The sequence below is a fragment of the Sapajus apella genome, unplaced genomic scaffold (assembly GCF_009761245.1).
Source record: "Sapajus apella isolate SASKATOON/1434 unplaced genomic scaffold, GSC_monkey_1.0 scaffold19, whole genome shotgun sequence".
Lineage (NCBI taxonomy): Eukaryota > Metazoa > Chordata > Mammalia > Primates > Cebidae > Sapajus > Sapajus apella.
Genome location: NW_022436959.1, coordinates 13182807 through 13196191, shown reverse-complemented (window position 1 = coordinate 13196191; position 13385 = coordinate 13182807).

Below are 13385 nucleotides of genomic sequence, written 5' to 3'. Positions count from 1 at the left end.
GCCACCACATTCTGAGGTCCTGGTGGCTAGAGCTTCCACACATGAATTTTAGGGGCACACAATTCAGCCCATCACAATCACCTGGTTTTGCTTTCACTCAGTGTGAGCAGTCAGATTTATGTTTTCAAGCAGAAAAGAAAACCAGGCCCATTTTCAGCCAGTCGGAGGAGGAAAGAGGTCCTTGAAGAGGCCTGGGGTTTGACTGCTGGGACCTAGTGGGGCAAGTGGCATGGATCAGTTGAAGTTGCTCAGTGTTGGGAAAATCCTTTTATCCTTATGTTTTAAAAGGAAGACCGCAGTATAAACCAAATGCCAGTTTTTGTGTGTCTTGAAACCATTTAACACTCTGCTTTGTAGTCCGCCTAGGTCCCAGGTGTAGCTGCACAGCCTTGCATTGCCTCAGGTACCATCTAACATTGAGCATCTGCCTCTGGCAATTTATTCTTTGTTGGCAGCTGAGCTGTCTGTCAGCAGCTCCCAAAGCCCAGAAAAGTACATTTATCTTAATTACAGTGGAGAACGCATGGAGGGGCATGGAGTCTGGGGCAGTGGATCCCAAAGGACACATCTTTGGGGGAAATGTCTGTGTAATCTGTTTTGTTGACCTTGAATACTTCTTTGAAAAAAGAAAACAGAATAATGGCACGTTTTTCTTTCTCGATTTATGGTCTGGTCCTCATCAGCCCCTGCCTCTCATAGCATTTTGTTTGACAACTAAAAGCCAGGGGGTTGCTTTAAATTTCTTGCACTTTCCATATAATTGCTGGCTATGTTGTGATGTCAGTAAAAGGGGCATGGTGATTGTCCTGGATATTAGTGTGGTGTCATTAACATGACTTCCAGGGTCTAAGTCCATCAAGTGGCAGGAAAAAGTGATACTTAATTGGATTTCTGCAATCTTAAAGACTACAATTGCTCTTTTCTTTAGAAGCCATATATTGAGTTCGGAGTTGAACCAGCTCAATTCCAGCATTGCGTCTACCTATTAACTTCACAGGCAGTTAAATAGAGGAGCATAAAACCGCATGACTAACTGTGCTCACAGCAGCTGAAACCCAGATAAGGCAATTTTGAAATCCTTTATTCCAGCACAGTGTGGGTAATACATAAATTTTCAGTGATAAATAATAATGCAAAATTTCCCTTTGTCCACAGTCCTTTCACTGCTCCTTACTGCCTGGGTAAAAGCTCAAATTTATTACTTGGAAAGAAATTTGAGAAGATGATTTTGGAAGGTCTTCATAGAAGGAATTGCCAAAAAAGAACTTGAGAGGACAGGCCCCAGGAGAGACAGAGAAGAAAGAGTAAGCAGCAATCCTAACCATTCATGGTAGCAATGGGCCAAGACTGCTTGCAGACCAGTGGTTCTGAACCCTGGCTAACCATGAGAACCGCTGGGAGGCTTTAACTGACACCGATGCCTGGGCCCTTTCCCAGATTAACTAAACCAGAATCTCTTGATAACTGGATATTTGTATATTTGTATGTTATCTCCTGATAACTGGATATTTGTTAAAAGCTCCCAAGTGATTCTCATGTGCAGCCTGGGTCTGTGAACTTTTGCTATAGGGAAATGGCAATGGCCATGCCCAAGGGTTTAGGACATCTGCTAAGGGTCCAGGTCTTGGAACTATGATTGTTGGGGATCTTGCCAAGGTGTGCATTCAAGAACCCTTAGAATCCCATTGTATGGGCTCTCACATAATCGTATTGGAACTTGTGCACTGAGGTGCAGCGTATGCCTTACCCCCTTACCTCCTTGATTCCTCAAGCTGTGCATTTGATTTTCTTTTTTACTGAATCAGTATTAGCAAAAATGAATTACAAATTTGGTGGCCAACAAGCCATGAGTTTGTGCCATTGATGCGACTGTATGAAGGATACTTTTTCCTGACCCCTAGTTTTCTCATCTGTAAAATGTAAATAATAATAATCTAAATGCACTTCTTGAAACAGGTTGTGATTAACCTTCCCACTGACATTTTCCCCGCTGGTTGCTGTGAGCATAAACAAAGACATGGACTACATTCATTCAGAAGTTGGCATTATTTTAGGAGATCCTAAAAGGTTCTAACTATGAGCTTTACATGGAAGATCCCATCTGCTGCTTCTGAGGACCCCGTGGTCACAGGGAAATTGTCCAGGATGTGTAATGAGGCCATTAAAAGCTAAAAGTCCAACCTGGCCATCAGAGACCTGGAAAGTCAGGTTGGGAAGGGACTAGAATGATGGTTTTGGAAATAGAATAACAGAGTATTTAGGGTATTTGTGAGGGTACCCTATTAAAGATACCCACGTATTACCTCCTTGGAATAATATCCCTCACAAATGATGGATATAAACCATCATTTGGTTTAAAATTTGTGGTCAACACAATTTTCTAAATATGAACTTGATTATTTCATAAGACTGAGAGAATATGGCACAGGGCAACTTTGTTTTGATGGAAAAACAGGAAAAAAAAAAAAAGAAAGAAGGGAGCACCTGGTATGTAGCTTTGCTTTAAAAATGGTGCTGGATGAATGAAGAACTATATTTGGGTTCCCACATTACTGAGTTACTCTTTTCCATAAATTTGAGCTCAAAAAAGAGCAATTAAAAAGACACAATAGGATGTTCACAAAACACCATGAATAACCAGGAAAAAATGTTGGCAGCTTGTGTTACATCGTCTTTGCTCACTGAAAACAGATTGGTTGGCTGTGATTCAAAATAACGTTTACGCTACATGAAGATGTAGGGGCCACTTGAAATGCTTTTTTTTTTTCTTTTCCTCCCTTGCTTCTTCACTTCTCTATACCTACCTACCTACCTACTTGTGGTACCATAGTGGTTAAAAAAAAAAAAACAGGAAATGAACAAACAAAAATTAAAAAGCAGACAGGTAGTAGTGCATATTAAGGACTACTGATGACAGCTGAGCAAAGGCCCTGTCTCAGACCAACTTCTGAGATGGACAGGGGCACACAGGAAAGGTGTGGCCTTAGGGGTCTTCTATTAACAACTGACTTCTTGCTTGTCATCCAGATTTCTTTCTTTATTTTAAATGACTTAGGTGTTCAGAAATAGTCGTAGGGCTGGGCAATTTTCTCCTTGAAGAGTGGCGGCAAAGGAAAACTGGAAATGCATTAATCATAAATGAGTCAATTAATTACAGCATTCCTTCCCCTGTGGGGTCAGCACTGGCACCAGCAGGCCCCCAGTTATTTAAGGAATTAGATACCAAAGATGCCCTTTATAGAGCCAATTATGTGGAAATAAATTACTCTTTCAGATGACAGTATGCTTTTCTCTCAGAACATGTGGAGAAGGCTGTTCTTTTTGTCTTGGAATAGTCTGGACGCCATTTTCCATGATTATTAAAGCCCTTATAGCATTCGTGGGAAAGCAAAGGTTTCTTCTGGCTCTGGTTCTCTGGATAGAACAATGCTGCATGCCTAGAAAATGTGGGGGGTTGTTTTGCTGAGTGATGTGTTGACAGTTGAGTAGGTTTCAGAGGTGCGATGGAAACTCTCAGCAGCCCCAGGTGGGTAGAGGCGAGGCCTCGGTGGCAGACAAATGATATACGCTCCTCTCTGAGCCCTTTACTCACCCTGAGAGACTAGCAGGTTGGAAAGCCTAACAACTGGGTTTCAGAACTCACACAGCCCTGTCGTAAATACCCGTGAGCTAGGGGCAACCAGGGCTTGAGGAGCCCAAGGAAGTCCCTGCCCTCCCTGGAAGCCCAGGCTGTGCTTTCTTCATCCCCAGCCCCTTCCTTTCTGGTCCTCAGTGTCCCCCATCCTCCACGTCCCCACCATGTAGACCTGACCAGTGTGGGGGAATGGAGTGGGTCAGGATGCTCACTGGAGCATGGTTTTTACTAGTGTGAAAGGAAAATAAAACTTGGGGCCCCAATTCACTCCACCAAAAGAAAAAATTAAGCTGAAAACTGAGTCATGCAAGAAACTGCATTTCCTTTTGTTCCTGAGCAGATAGCTACAGGTAAAAAGTTAAATATCTCCATAGGTAGCCACTCTATATTCACCCTCTTTTATGGAAAGTGCCAATTTGCTGAGTGTGAGATAATACATAATTAACTATTCCCTACCTGCTCCTTTTCTCTTGCAACATGTGGATTCAGTAACGTGACCTATATCTTTCATTTCCGCTCCAGCCTGCTTTTCCCTTTTAAATACTGAAGCCCTCAAAATCTTCTTTGGAAAAAGGCACAGACCTGTCTCCCAGGTGCATCCTTAACTATGACAAAATAAATGTCTAAACTGATTGAGACGTGTCTATCTGACCTACAGTCAGCCTATGGACAATCTATCAGATAGTCTGCACGCAGAAGAGGACTGGAGATTTATCAAAGAGAGAAATGCTCAGATACTTTTTGGTTTACGCTAGTAAAGCACTGAAAACATCCAACATTCCTCCACAGGGGAGTGACTAAAGGACCACAGAAAGCCTTCTCAGCCAGAACATCACATAGTAGCTGTAAAGAATTGGATAGAGCTCTGACTCCAGACACAGAGAATCCTCCAGGCACACTGTTAAAGAAAAAAGAAAGCTGAAGAATCAGAAATAAAGCTATAGAATCAGAAAAGAAAGCTGTAGAATCAGAAAAGAAAGCTATAGAATCATGCCGTATGGTACGATATATTTACACAAATCAGCCACAAACAAAACTGTATGTTTCCATATATATATGTATATGTATATATATATATATATATATACACAAATATATTAGGTTGAACCACATGAAATGGCCTCAGTCATTGGCAGTTTCATGTAGTTCAACTTAGGGGTTCTCAGCTGTGGCACTGTGGCATTTGGGCTGCATAACTCTGTTGTGGAGACAGTCCTGTGTGAGCACTAACTGCTAGTGTCACAACTTGGATGTAACAACCAAGAATGTCTCCAGATATTGCCAGATGTCCCCCTGAGGGGCAAAATTCTCCACTCACCTTTGAGAACTTCTTTAACTTGATATATGTAAATGCAGAAAGCTGTGAAGAAATGTACACCATGCTGATTTGTTATCAGTCACTTTTGGGGAGGAGCCTGAAAATGGGGCATTGCAGCTTTAGCTTATCTGTGTTGTTTGAATTATTTAATAGTCAGATTACATTCATATGTTATCTATGTAATAAAAAAAGGAAAAGGAAACTTGGATTATGTTTAAACTACTAGAAAAGTGTGGGGGAGAGGCAGGGGGGCCCTTGGACCTCATAAAGATAGCAGGAGATAGCTGTCCAGTCCCTGCTTCCTCACATTGCTTATGGTCCTGTGCTTTGGCACTGGAGTTCTGATAAGGCCATCAACAAGCTCTACATGAATTGACTTTCTCTGTTTGGGGTGAGGGAGGGGTGTTTGGGACCTGAGCTGCATCAGAGAGCTAGATAGGCTGAAGGGGAGAATTTCCAAGGCCCTATAGGAAGAAGAACAAGGGAGTGAGAAAAGCATCAAATACATAAATGTGTCCAAGGCCAAACAAGCCAGAGGGTAGACAGGAGGATAACCCAAACCAGCTGGGTCAGGAGTGGGTATCAAAATTGAGGTAGGAGGGGAATTTGGGGCCCAAAAGGGGAAAATACGCAGAACTAAGTTAGGAGGAGATTCTGTGTGTGTGTGTGTGTGTGTGTGTGTGTGTGTGTGTGTGTGGTGGGGAAGGTGGTGCATGACTGGTTACTTAGAACAAATGTTTGCTATCTGGGGCAGTGGTTCTCAAATGTGGCTGCACATCAGAATTACCTGGGGGAAAATAAAGAGAAATAGATTTCCAGGCCCCACTTCAGACTGATTGAGTCAGAATCAGTAAGTAAAGGGCTGAGAAACCTGTAATTTTCTTTCCTTCTTCTTCTTTTTTTTTTTTTTTTTTTTTTAAGATATAGGATCTTGCTCTGTCATCCAGGCTGGAATGCAGTGGTGCAATCATAGCTCACTATAACCTTGAGCTCCTGGGCTTGCAATTCTCTGCCCAGCTTCATGAGTAGCTAGGACTACAGGCATGTGCTGCAATGCCTGGCTTATTTAAATGATTTTTTTGTAGAGACAGGGTCTTGCTATGTTGCCCAGGCTGGTCTTGAACTTCTGGCCTCATGCAATCCTCCTGGCTCCGGCTCCTAGAGTGCTAGGATTGCAGGTATGAGCCATTGCATCTGGCCTGGAATTTCTAATAGAGACCACACTTTGGGAAACAGTGCTTTGTGGCTGGCTTGTGGATATGAGGATCCAATTTAAAAGGCCGGGGGAAAATACATGGATCATGGAATTGAGGCTGGGTTACAGGATGTGGGGGAGACTCAGCTCCCTGAAAGGATGTGTTCTTACAGGCCCTTGGTCCCTCACTCACCTAAGAATGGGGGAGAGGACCCCACCAGGCACGGTGAGCTCATTTTAAGTAAATATCAGACCCCAAAGAGTTTTGCAGAAAGTCATTTATTTAGGCAGAGAGAGAGAAAAAGGAGAAAGAAAAGCAGCTCCCATGAGTTCATGGAAGGGGATCCAAAGATGGAGTCCACCCAGATGTTGGGGAAGGGGACTTTTAACCTGGGAGTTATTCCTGCCCTATTCAGGTTTTTTGTCCTATGAAAGGAGTTCCTTTAAACTTCTGCTAGAGTGATTGATCTTTGATTCTGACCTTTGATTTGTTGTTTAGCCCAGAGTCCTCCCATAGCTTTTCATGGGCTTTCTAGACAAAGGAAGTTCACGTCGGCAGTCTATCTTCCTGTGTTAAAGTTAGACAAAGAACTCTAAGCTCCCAGTTGGAGAGGTAGGCAGAGGTAAGGCCTGGGAAGTTCTTGCCTTTGAAACCACGCCCCCTTGTGGACCTGAGAAGAGAATACATTCTCTCAGTACCCCGTCTGAACAGGGAAGTCCAACTGCTGTTGATATATGGGCGTCGATCGCTCTTTAGCTACTTCCTGCTGAAATGGGGTGTAGAAGGGGCCCTGCAGTTGAGGTTTCCTCCAGAGGGGAGACTTTCAGGGGTGCAGGTTGATCCTGAGGTCCATGATAGAACTCATAAGCCAAGGACATCCGGGGTTCCAGTTGCAGGATTATTTGTGGCCTTATGGTTCTAGAAGAAGCGAATGTGACAGGAAGGTTAAAGATGAAAAGCCCAGAGGCCAACTAATATAGAATGGTTATAGACAGGCCTAGGAGAGGATGGAGCCAGGACAGCCAGTTGTTAAACAAGCTCCACAATAGTATTTCTTGGAGGTTTTTAGCCGTGTGTTTGACTGATTCCTGAGTTCTTTAACTTTGTTTAAAACAACACTTAATTGGTTTATAAAGTAGCAGCATTTCTTCCTAGAAAGAGACAGGCTCCCTCTCTCTCTATTATTAGCAGATTTAGGACCCTTATGCTTTGAAGAGTTAAGGCAGCTAAAAAGTTAAGCTGTTTTGCAGAGTGAGCAGCCTTTGCCGAGAGAATTAGCAACCTTTTATGTTATTAATTAACTCCTGAGATAGCTTATAGTAACTGAACAGAGGTAGTAACTTTTCTAACGCCAGCACCAACTTTTCCTATTTTTCTGGCTTCCCCCCCCCCCACTATGAAAGGAATAATTAGAGTTTGAAAAATAGCAAAGTTAAGAGTTACAGTCCTGTTAAGGCCAGGATATAAATTAGACTCATTAGTAGTTACTTTCCTGGGGATCTTGTTGGAAGAGCAGATGTAGGTCCTCTAATGGCTCACAGGTGGATGAAGGGTTGTCTCCTGGAACTTCAGGCTGTGGAGTGGAGGGTTTATGATTTTCTTCAGGAGGGGTCCAAGGCTTCAGCCGAGTGTGACAAATCCATGAGTCAATTCCCACCACTTTAACTGCCGTTGGGGTAGACAAAATAACTGAAAATCGTCCTTCCCAAGATTGGCCCAGACAGGGAGAGTTTGAGGGGAGAGACTTAACAAGCACCAAGTCTCCAGGGCAGAACAACTCTTTCCCTTTTCCCTAGGGTGTCCTTCAGGTGAAGTTTTAAGAGCCTGTTGCTACTTAGCCAAGGAGGTTATATCTTTTATTAGATCTGCTGTTTCCTTGTCTAATACAAGATCATTAGTAAGAAAGGGCCATCCATAAAGCATCTCATAGGGGCTGGGAGAAATATCGGGAGACTGCTCGTCCTAGGGCTCCTCGGGCAGTTACAGGCTTGGTGGACAGCTGTTCAGGACAGAGGAGTAATACTGAGAAGGCTGTGCCAGTGTCCAGGGGGAGATTAATTTCCTGGCTTTTTATGGTCAGCTTTACCCAGGGCTCTGTGAGGGTGATGACTTGTGCTGGCGCTTGCCCTGGACACCCTCAGACCTGCAATTGGGTCATCTGTTTAGACACCTCAGGCCCTGAGAACCTTCATCCCCTGGGACAGTGTGCTTTCCAGTGATCCCCTTGGCACAGTGGGTGAGGACAAGGTGGTGGTCCATTCCTCTGGGGACAATTTCTTATAAAATGTCCCTTCAGACTGCACTGGTAACAAGCTCTGCCAGACTGGCAGCTAACCGGAAACTTTCCCTCATTTGAGCCCCGGGGTCTGCTTGCCTGAGGGCCATGACTAGGGCTATGGCTTTTCTCTGGTCTCTCCTGCTCCTTTCAGCCTGTTCTTCCTGGTCTCTATTATAAAGCACTGAGGTTACCTGGTTCAGCAGTGATTCTAGACTTTGTTCTGGCTTCAAGCCAGCTTCTGGAGCTTCCTCCTAATATCTGCTGCTGACTGCATAATAAACTCGTCCTTTAGTATTAACTGACCCTCAGTGGTGTCTAGTGACAGGGGAGTATACGTTCTTAAGGCCTCTTGCAATCACTCAAGGAAAGCTGTTGGATTTTCTTCCTTTCCCTGAGTTACAGTGGATAACATTGCATAGTTGATGGGCGTCTTCCTAGTTCGCCTTAATCCCTCAAGTATGCAGGTCAGGAAATGCCTATGGTTGCAGTCCCCCTGTTCTGGATGGATCCCAGTGAGGGTCCGTGCTAGGGACTGCTTGTCTATGTGTAGGAAATCTATGGTTTTCTTCTGGCGTCATTAGGTCATGTACTTGACTAAGGTACCAGGTGTCTCCAAACTCTTGAGCCACTGCTAGAGCAGCCTCTCTTTCATTGCTGGTTAGGGTTTGATTAAGCAATAGCATGATATCTTTCCAGTCTAATTCGAAGGACTGACACAGGCACTGCAGAACATCTGTGTATTTGTCCAGGTCATCTGAAAACTTTCCTAAGTCCACCTTAATTTGCTCTAAGTCAGAAAGTGAGAAGGGGGTGTGCACCTTGGTTGTGCCAAATTTTCCTCCTACTGCCTGTAGAGGGCAGAGTCTGGACATCTTAGTAGCCTGAGATGCCTTGGCCGTCTCGGCCTTCCCTGGCTCCTCTTGGGGTCCAGGGGCTGAGGAGCCCTGGTTGGCATTGGTGGAGGTAGAAGCCACAGGGAGTCCTGAAGAGGGGCTAGTAGGACATGGGGTACAGGCCTTACAGAGCTGAGGCTTATCCCTTAGAGAAAAGAAAAGTTGAATATAGGAGACCTTAAACCATTTATATTTGCTCTTACAAAACAGGTCTAGTTGTAGAATAGTGTCGTAATCTATACTTCCCTTAGGAGGCCAGTTTTTGCCACTTGGCAGGGGGTATTTTGGCCACACTGTTCGGCAGAGAAAATGAGCTGTTTCTTCTTCAAAGATTGTGTGTCAAATTGGTCCCAGTTTTCCAGGATGTACTTTAATGGGGACCTTGTTTTGGGAATGGTAGCACCTATCTGAAATTGAACATGAGGGATGCTTGCATCCCTGGTTATTAATTGCAATTGCTCCATCTGAGGCATCCCTCTGGTAGGGCACAGGATCTGGGGAATCTGCCAGTCAGCACCTCGTAATTGCCATATGTCCGAGATGCATGATCATCTTTGGGGCCTCCCATGTGCTGGCTTAATCATGTTACCTACCAGCGCCATGGGTACTCACGCTCACTGTCTCTGTGCCTTTAGTGACCACCATAAAGACATGTGGACTGCTGGGATGGGTAGTTCACGCCACCAAGTCCCTGAACCGGGCCAGTGAGGCTTGGGAGATGGGTACCAATATTCCCTAGGAAGAGTCCAATTTACATAGGCCTAATTATAAAACTGCCCTAGGAGTACAAACTTCTAGGGAGGGACCTTAGTGCACACAATCAAAGAAGGTGAGGCCTTGTGGCTGAGGCTGGAACAATACCCTCAGGACCCAGGCCTCCTCCCCCACCCCATTTTCCATTATAGAAAAATGCCCTTAGGGTTGTGGGGCCTGCAATTAACTATTTGGGCCTAGAACCCAGTTTGATCTTATAGATGGAAAATTTCTGCCATAGAGAGAGCCAATCCTAAGCAAGACATCCCTCAGTACATTATTAGATTCTGGCACTATTCAGTTGCATTGGGAAATGTACAGGTGACACAAGACACAATGTCCTATAGCCTTCAGCTTCTGGATTCCCCAAAGGGTTCCCCTACTCAAGCCTGCCAGGGATTTGAACCAGCTACTTTGCAGCTGCCAGTCCTACACTTTAATCACCATGCCAACCGGCCATTCCTCCCAAAGGCAGGCCAGGGAGCTTCTTAAGTCTCCCCTGAATGAAAATGCTGTGCCCTGCAGCGCTGCAGGGAGGGGGAAGCTCAGCCACGGTGGTGTGCATTGGCCCTCGTCCCTGCCCTGCTGCCTCCGACCGGGGGGACGTAGAAGAGGCTTACCTGGCTGTATGCCAGGCTTCAGTGCTCCCTGGTGGGCTCGCGGGTGCATGAACTTTTAAAATTTGGGCTCCAGGGCTATGCTCCCACAGTGTCACACAGGCCTTGCCTCTGGGACCCAGCGGCAGTCCATGGTCCCAGTTCCTGGCTGGGATGCACAAGCCGTCTAGTGAACAGGCCAGGCACTTTGGGTTTTTGGGGGCTGCACACAGAGGTAGGAGCCTGGATGCCTTATGGCTCCCATGGAGCCATGACCACAAGCCACGGAGCCTGCCCTGAGCGCTGTTGTCCACGGAGGGCCGGGCCATACCTCACCCCCTCCCTGATGATTTGCTCCCACTCACAGCACTGGCAACTACGGCTGCTGCTCGCCCAGCAACTTGGCCTAGAGACATAGCAGAGGGATAGAGAGGGAGCAGAAAGCAGGCAGAGAGAGAGAGAGAGAGAGTTTGGAGGAAACCAGGCACAGTGCACTTTTGAATTTGGCCGAGGATTTCTGCAGATACCTCAGGGACCCCACGGTTCCACACAGGTCTGGCTGGCTCCGTGTCTGGCACTTTCTCCTTAAAGTGATAGGACAGATTTTAGCAAGTGAAAGGTGTCTGATCTACTCATTCACCGCTCCGAAGTAACAGTCTCATATGCTGTACCTACTGGCTGGCTCGCCACAGATGAGAACGGTTCTGGGATACGGGGGAGGCTCAGCTCCCCAATAGGATGTGTTCTTGGTCCCTTACTCTCCCAAGAATGGGGGAGAGGACCCCTCAGGGAGCGAGGAGCTCATTTTAAGTAAATTGAACTTAGAGTTTTGCAGAAAGTGATTTATTTAGGCAGAGAGAGAGAAAAAGGAGAAAGAAAAGCAGCTCTCACCATGTCATGGAAAGGGATCCAGAGACGGAGTCTGCCCAGATGTGGGGGAAGGGGGTTTTTAACCTGGGAGTTATTCCAGCCCTATTCAGGTATTTTGTCCTATGAAAGGAGTTCCTTTAAATGTCCACTAGAGTGATTGATCTTTGATTCTGACCTTTGATTTGTTGTTTGGCCCAGAGTCCTCCCATAGCTTTTCGTGGGCTTTCTAGACAAAGGAAGTTCACGTCGGCAGTCTATCTTCCTGTGTTAAAGTTAGACAAAGAACTCTAAGCTCCCAGATGGAGAGGTAGGCAGAGGTATGGCCTGGGAAGTTCTTGCCTTTGAAACCATGCCCCCTTGTGGACCCGAGAAAATACATTCCCTCAGTATTTCCCAGCAGGCTCCATGTTCTGCTTTCTCAGTTCCCTAAGCAGTCCCAGAAACTAGGATGGAAACAATAACTTTCTAGGTGGAATTTTGGGCTGGTTGTGAGTTGAGGAGGCTCTTCATAGATTTCATTTTTAAAAGTTTTGGGCAGAGGCCTAGTTAATAGTACCAAGTCATAATGAACCACTGTTTTGGCTCCAAATTGGCATTTTGAGGTATTGGAAGAAAGGGGAGGTACCACTGACTCATCCAACAGCCAATCTATAGACAATCTATCAGTTAGTCCCCACCCAGAAAAGGACTGGAGACTTATCAAAGAGACAGATGTGCAAACAACTCCTTGTGTGTAGGGCAGAATCACATCAGGGTTGGGAAAGAGCTAGAAGTGATGTGCCGTGGACCCAACAGGAAGGGCATTGAGTAATCATGGGAAGCTTCATGAGGCTAGAGTGTGGAAGTTCCACATATTTGGAACATTACTACTCACTACTCTGCTAAATCTTGTTTTGTTTCAATTTATTATGCAAGTGGCCAGAACATTCAGACAAAAACTGGGCTCCTTCTAAGTATTTTTCCACTTTATTATGATACATTTCAAATATATGAAACTTTAAGGAGTAGTGTACTGAACACCCAAATATCCTGCATATAGATTCAACAATTGCCAACTTACATTTTGTCATATTTACTTTACCTTCATGTATTTTTGGTGTAAATTTTGAATGTAATATGTAAGCTTCATAACAGTTCATTCTGCATGCTTCTTCTAAGAATAAGTACTAATGCATGCTTCTTTTAAGAATAAGAACTTTTAAAAATAGTTTTCTTACCTTAGGAAGTTAGTAATTTCATAATACAACTAAGCTATAGTTCATACTAAAATATTCACTGTTGTCCCCAAATGAAATCTATAAAGGAGCCTACACCTCCCCCACCCCTTTTTGAACGGGGTTCCATCTTCATTTTACATATGGCATTTAGTTGTTATGTCTCAATAGTTTTTCAAAACTTTAATTCTTTGAAGAGCCCAGCCTGGTTGTCTTACATATTATAGATTTGTCTATTTCCTCATGGAACATTTAACCTCTAGTCCCTGCTATTTCCTGCAAACTGAAAGTAAACTCTAGAGCTTGACTGGTAGATTCAGATTAAAATTTTTTTGGTAAGAATGTTTAGGCCGGGCGCGGTGGCTCAAGCCTGTAATCCCAGCACTTTGGGAGGCCGAGGCGGGTGGATCACGAGGTCAAGAGATCAAGACCATCCTGGTCAACATGGTGAAACCCCGTCTCAACTAAAAAAATACAAAAAATTAGCTGGGCATGGTGGCACATGCCTGTAATCCCAGCTACTAAGGAGGCTGAGGCAGGAGAAATGCCTGAACCCGGGAGGCGGAGGTTGCGGTGAGCTGAGATCGCGCCATTGCACTCCAGCCTGGGTAACAAGAGCGAAACTCCGTCTCA